At 40.9% G+C, this 6,936-nt stretch overlaps 2 non-coding genes across 2 annotated transcripts; both read right to left on the bottom strand.

The window, feature by feature from the left end:
- Positions 1 to 326: 326 nt before the first annotated feature.
- LOC112708582 (small nucleolar RNA R71) lies at positions 327 to 434 on the bottom strand. The gene has a single exon (XR_003156434.1). It is a non-coding gene; the product is annotated as a small nucleolar RNA R71 (small nucleolar RNA).
- Positions 435 to 4,364: 3,930 nt separating this feature from the next.
- LOC112708541 (small nucleolar RNA R71) lies at positions 4,365 to 4,472 on the bottom strand. The gene has a single exon (XR_003156395.1). It is a non-coding gene; the product is annotated as a small nucleolar RNA R71 (small nucleolar RNA).
- Positions 4,473 to 6,936: the final 2,464 nt, after the last annotated feature.

Genomic DNA, 6,936 nt, shown 5'->3' with positions numbered 1-6,936 from the left:
GTGGAAGCAGCATTTAGAAGCCCACCATACATGCCAACAATTTCGAGCTAAAACCCCAGCTCATCACTCTTGTGCAAAATAATTGCTCATTTGGAAGAGGTGCTCAAGAAGATCCTAATCAATATTTGACCACCTTCCTGAGGATTTGTGACACAGTGAAGTCCAATGGAGTCCACCCAGATGTCTATAGGTTGCTCTTGTTCCCTTTTTCACTCAGGGACAAGGCATCCAAATAGCTTGAATCCTTCCCAAAGGAGAGCTTAACTAATTGGGAAGAAGTAGTGAACAAGTTTCTGGCAAGATTTTACCCTCCTCAAAGGATCAATAGGCTAAGAACTGAGGTGCAAACTTTTAGACAACAAGATGGTGAGACACTTTATAAAGCATGGGAGAGATTCAAAGACCTGACAAGGAGATGCCCGCCAGATATGTTTAATGAGTGGGTTCAACTTCAAATCTTCTATGAAGGTCTTTCCTATGAGTCAAAGAAGGCTATGGATCATTCATCAGGAGGCTCTCTGATGAGCGGATAATTTGTACGCTTTTTGGCATTGTTTTTAGTATGTTTTTAGTATGATCTAGTTGGTTTTTAGTATATTTTTATTAGTTTTTAGTTAAAATTCACTTTTCTGAATTTTACTATGAGTTTGTGTGTTTTTCTGTGATTTCAGGTATTTTCTGGCTGAAATTGAGGGACCTGAGCAAAAATCTGATTCAGAGACTAAAAAGGACTGCAGATGTTGTTGGATTCTGAACTCCCTGCACTCGAAGTAGATTTTCTGGAGCTATAGAAGCCCAATTGGCGCGCTCTCAACGGCGTTGGAAAGTAGACATCCTGTGCTTTCCAGCAATATATAATAGTCCATACTTTGCCCAAGATTTGATGGCCCAAACCGGCGTTCAAAGTCACCCTCAGGAATTCCAGCGTTAAACGCCGGAACTGGCACCAAAATGGGAGTTAAACGCCCAAACTGGCATAAAAGCTGGCGTTTAACTCCAAGAAGAGTCTCTACACGAAAATGCTTCAATGCTCAGCCCAAGCACACACCAAGTGGGCCCGGAAGTGGATTTTTATGTCATTTACTCATCTCTGTACACCTTAGGCTACTAGTTTTCTATAAGTAGGACATTATACTATTGTATTTGGAATCTTGGTTCTTCTGGTTCCCTCTCTGGGACCGAAGCCAATGATCACTCTTGTTCTTATGTATTTTCAACGGTGGAGTTTCTACACACCATAGATTAAGGTGTGGAGCTCTGCTGTACCTCGAGTATTAATGCAATTACTATTGTTCTTCTATTCAATTCCGCTTGTTCTTTGTCTAAGATATCACTTGTTCTTCAACTTGATGAATGTGATGATCCGTGACACTCATCATCATTCTCACCTATGAACGTGTGACTAACAACCACCTCCGTTCTACCTTCGATTGGGTGAATATCTCTTGGATTCCTGATACACGATGCATGGTTGATCGCCTGACAACCGAGTGCTCGCCTGACAAACGAGCCAGCCATTCCGTGAGATCAGAGTCTTCGTGGTATAGGCTAGAACTGATGGCGGCATTCAAGAGAATCCGGAAGGTCTAACCTTGTCTGTGGTATTCTGAATAGGATTCAATGATTGAATGACTGTGACGTGCTTCAAACTCCTGAGGGCGGGGCGTTAGTGACAGACGCAAAAGAATCACTGGATTCTATTCCGGCCTGATCGAGAACCGACAGATGGATAGCCGTGCCGTGACAGGGTGCGTTGAACATTTCCACTGAGAGGATGGGAGGTAGCCACTGACAACGGTGAAACCCTTGCTTAAGCTTGCCATGGAAAGGAGTAAGAAGGATTGGATGAAGACAGTAGGAAAGTAGAGAGACGGAAGGGAAGGCATCTTCATACACTTATCTGAAGTTCCTACCAATGAATTACATAAGTATCTCTATCTTTATCTTCATAGTTTTATTCGTATATCACCATACCCATTTGAGTTTGCCTGACTGAGATTTACAAGGTGACCATAGCTTGCTTCATACCAACAATCTCTGTGGGATCGACCCTTACTCGCGTAAGGTTTATTACTTGGACGACCCAGTACACTTGCTGGTTAGTTGTGCGAAGTTGTGCTTATGCCATGGTATTGAGCACCAAGTTTTTGGGGCCATTACTAGGGATTAATTGATTTGTGAAAAGTAATGATCACAATTTCGTGCACCAAGTTTTTGGCGCCGTTGCCGGGGATTGTTGAGTTTGGACAACTGACGGTTCATCTTGTTGCTTAGATTAGGTATTTTTTTTTTCGAAATTCTTGAAGATGAATTCTAGAGTTTCATGATGATTTGTTGAAGTCTGGCTGGCTGTGAAGCCATGTCAAATTTCATTGGACCGAGGTTTCAACTTATCATCACAAGAGCTTGTTGATTTCTATCAATCTTGCTTTTGGAGCAGTGATCTGCTAAGGCTTGGCTGGCCATTGGCCATGTCTAGTGTTTTGGACCGAAGCTTTCTTTGAAAGCTTGGCTGGCTGTAAAGCCATGTCTAATTCCTGGACCGGAGTCTTAGACTAAACATTGCATGATTCCTGGAAGTCTCATTAAGAATTTTGATACCTTTTTCCACTTTATTTTCGGAAAAAAAAAGCACAAAAAAATTTACAAAATCATAAAATCCAAAAATATTTTTGAGTCTAGTGTTTCATTTTAAGTTTGGTGTCAATTGCATACATTCATTCATGTGTCTTAAGGATCTTCAAGTAATTCTTGATGATTTCTTACTCTGATCTTTGAATTCTTTTGACTTGAGTGTTTATGTGTCTCATATGCATTCTCATTAGTGTCAGTAGTATACAAACTGCTAAGTTTGGTGTCTTGCATGAATTGTTCTTTTGATTTTAGTTGCATTTTGATTATTCCTCATTATTAAAAATCCAAAAATATTTTTAATTTGTGTCTTTTCAAGTCAATAATACAGAGAATTGAAGATTCAGAACATACTGCAGAGGAATTACACAGAAAAAGCTGGGCGTTCAAAACGCCCAGTGAAGAAGGACAGACTGGCGTTTAAACGCCAGCCAGGGTACCTGGTTGGGCATTTAACGCCCAAAAGGGTATAGTTTTGGGCGTTAAACGCCAGAATGTGCACCATTCTGGGCGTTTAACGCCAGGATGGCACAAGAGGGAAGATTTTGTTTTCAATGCAAATTTTTTTCAAGTTTTCAAAGTTTTTCAAAATCAAATCTTTTTCAAATCATATCTTTTCAATCATATGTTTTCAAAATTGATTTCTTTCCATTTTTAAGGATACTTGCTCTCAATTAATGATTTGATTCAACATTTCAAGTATATTGCCTTTTCTGTTGAGAAAGGTTTAATGTTTGAATCATATCTTTTCTTGATAGCCAAGTCATTAATTTTCAAAATCAAATCTTTTAAAATGTTTTTCAAATCATATCTTCTCAATCACATCTTTTTTAAAATCAATCATATCTTCTTAACCACATCTTTTTCAAAATAGTTTTCAATCAAATCTTTTTGAGTTCTAATTTCAAAATCTTTTTCAAAAATCACTCTTGGTTTTCGAAAATTAATTAGTGTTTTTCAAAATGTTTTCAAAATTTCTTACTTAATTTTCGAAAATCACTTCCATTCTTCTCACATCCTTCTATTTATGGACTAACACTATCCCTTAATGCAAAATTCGAACTCCATCTTCTTTGATAAGTTCGAATTTTCTACTTCTACCTTTCATTTTTCTTTTCCTCTGACACCTCAAGGAATCTCTATACTGTGACATAGAGGATTCCATATTTTCTTGTTCTCTTCTCTTTCATATGAGCAGGAGCAGAGACAAAAGCATTCTTGTTGAGGCTGATCCTGAACCTGAAAGGACCTTGAAGCAAAAGCTAAGAGAAGCTAAGGCACAACTCTCTGTAGAGGACCTAACTGAATTCTTCAAGGAAGAAGAACTCATGGCAGCCGAAAACAACAACAATGCCAACAATGCAAGGAAGGTGCTGGGTGACTTTACTGCACCTACTCCCGACTTCTATGGGAGAAGCATCTCTATCCCTGCCATTGGAGCAAACAACTTTGAGCTTAAGCCTCAATTAGTTTCTCTAATGCAACAGAATTGCAAGTTCCATGGACTTCCATTGGAAGATCCTCATCAGTTTTTAGCTGAGTTCTTGCAAATCTGTGACACTGTCAAGACTAATGGGGTTGACCCTGAGGTCTACAGACTTATGCTATTCCCTTTTGCTGTAAGAGACAGAGCTAGGACATGGTTGGACTCACAACCTAAAGAAAGCCTGGACTCTTGGGAAAAGCTAGTCAATGCCTTCCTGGCAAAGTTCTTTCCACCTCAAAAATTGAGTAAGCTTAGAGTGGAAGTCCAAACCTTCAAATAGAAGGAAGGAGAATCCCTCTATGAAGCTTGGGAAAGATACAAACAATTAATCAGAAAGTGTCCTTCTGATATGCTTTCTGAATGGAGCATCATAGGTATTTTCTATGATGGTCTCTCTGAACTATCCAAAATGTCTTTGGATAGCTCTGCTGGAGGCTCTCTTCATCTGAAGAAGACGCCTACAGAAGCTCAAGAGCTGATTGAAATGGTTGCAAATAACCAATTCATGTACACTTCTGAAAGAAATCCTATGAACAATGGGACTAGTCATAAGAAAGGAGTTCTTGAGATTGACACTTTGAATGCCATATTGGCTCAGAACAAAATATTGACTCAACAAGTCAATATGATTTCTCAAAGTCTGTCTGGAATGAAAAATGCACCAAGCAGTACTAAGGAAGCTTCATCTGAAGAAGAAGCTTATGATCCTGAGAACCCTTCAATGGAAGAGGTGAATTACATGGGAGAACCCTATGGAAACACCTATAATCCTTCATGGAAAAATCATCCAAATTTCTCATGGAAGGATCAACAGAGACCTCAACAAGGTTTCAATAATAATAATGGTGGAAGAAACAGGTTTAGCAATAGCAAGCCTTTTCCATCATCTTCTCAGCAACAAACAGAGAGTTCTAAGCAGAATACCTCTGACTTAGCAACCATGGTCTCTGATCTAATCAAAACCACTCAAAGTTTCATGACTGAAACAAGGTCCTCCATTAGAAATTTGGAGGCACAAGTGGGACAGCTGAGCAAGAAAATTACTGAACTCCCTCCTAGTACTCTTCCAAGCAATACAGAAGAAAATCCAAAAGGAGAGTGCAAAGCCATCAACAAGGCCGAATTTTGGGAGGAAGGAGAGGCAGTGAACGCCACTGAGGAAGACCTCAATGGACATCCACTGGCCTCCAATGAGTTCCCCAATGAGGAACCATGGGAATCTGAGGCTCAAAATGAGACCATAGAGATTCCATTGAACTTACTTCTGCCATTCATGAGCTCTGATGAGTATTCTTCCTCTGAAGAGGATGAGTATGTCACTGAAGAGCAAGTTGCTAAATACCTTGGAGCAATCATGAAGCTGAATGACAAGTTATTTGGAAATGAGACTTGGGAGGATGAACCCCCTTTGCTCACCAAAGAACTGGATGACTTGTCTAGGCAGAAACTGCCTCAAAAGAGACAGGATCCTGGGAAGTTTTCAATACCTTGTACCATAGGCACCATGACCTTCAAGAAGGCCTTGTGTGACTTAGGGTCAAGTGTAAACCTCATGCCTCTCTCTGTAATGGAGAAGCTAGGGATCTTTGAGGTGCAAGCTGCAAAAATCTCACTAGAGATGGCAGACAACTCAAGAAAACAAGCCTATGGACTTGTAGAGGATGTTTTGGTAAGAGTTGAAGACCATTACATCCCTACTGATTTCATAATCCTAGAGACTGGGAAGTGCATGGATGAATCCATCATCCTTGGCAGACTCTTCCTAGCCACAGCAAAGGCTGTGATTGATGTTGATAGAGGAGAGTTGATCATTCAAGTGAATGAAGAATCCTTGGTGTTTAAGGCTCAAGGATATCCCTCTGTCATCATGGAGAGGAAGCATGAAGAGCTTCCCTCAAAACAGAGCCAAACAGAGCCCCCACAGTCAAACTCTAAGTTTGGTGTTGGGAGGCCACAACCAAACTCTAAGTTTGGTGTTGAACCCCTACATTCAAACTCTAAGTTTGGTGTTGGGAGGTTCCAACATAGCTCTGAGCATTTCTGAGGCTCCATGAGAGTCCTCTGTCAAGCTAATGACATTAAAGAAGCGCTTGTTGGGAGGCAACCCAATGTTTTATAATTAACTATTTTCTTTTGTTATTTTATGTTTTTTGTAGGTTGATGATCATGAGAAGTCACAAAATCAATGAAAAGAGCAAAAACAGAATGAAAAACAGGAAGAAAAACAGCACACCCTGGAGGACGCACCTACTGGCGTTTAAACGCCAATAAGGTTAGCAGATGGGCGTTTAACGCCCAGTCTGGCACCATTCTGGGCGTTTAACGCCAGAAAGGGGCACCAGACTGGCGTTAAACGCCAGAAAAGGGCAAGAAGCTGGCGTTAAACGCCAGAAATGGGCACCAGCCCGGCGTTTAACGCCAGAAATGGCTAAAAACGCAATTTTGCTTGCCATTTGGTGCAGGGATGACTTTTCCTTGACACCTCAGGATCTGTGGACCCCACAGGATCCCCACCTACCTTACCACTCTCTCTCTCTTCTTCACCCATTCACCAATCACCTCACCACCTCTTCCCCAAAAACCCTTCACCTATCAAATCCCATCTTTCTCTTCACCACTCACATCCATCCTTCATAAAACCCCACCTACCTCACCATTCAAATTCAAACCACTTTCCCACCCAAACCCACCCTCACTTGGCCGAACCTCACCCTTCCCCTCTCCTATATAAACTCATCTTCACTCCTTCATTTTCACACAACCTAACCACCACTTCTTCCCCTTTTTGGCCGAACCACAAAGCCATTCCCTTTCCCTTC

The sequence above is a fragment of the Arachis hypogaea genome, chromosome 8, assembly GCF_003086295.3.
Source record: "Arachis hypogaea cultivar Tifrunner chromosome 8, arahy.Tifrunner.gnm2.J5K5, whole genome shotgun sequence".
NCBI classification, from domain to species: Eukaryota; Viridiplantae; Streptophyta; class Magnoliopsida; order Fabales; family Fabaceae; genus Arachis; species Arachis hypogaea.
Note: the sequence above shows the minus strand (reverse complement) of the source record. Positions and strands in the feature narration are given on the sequence as shown.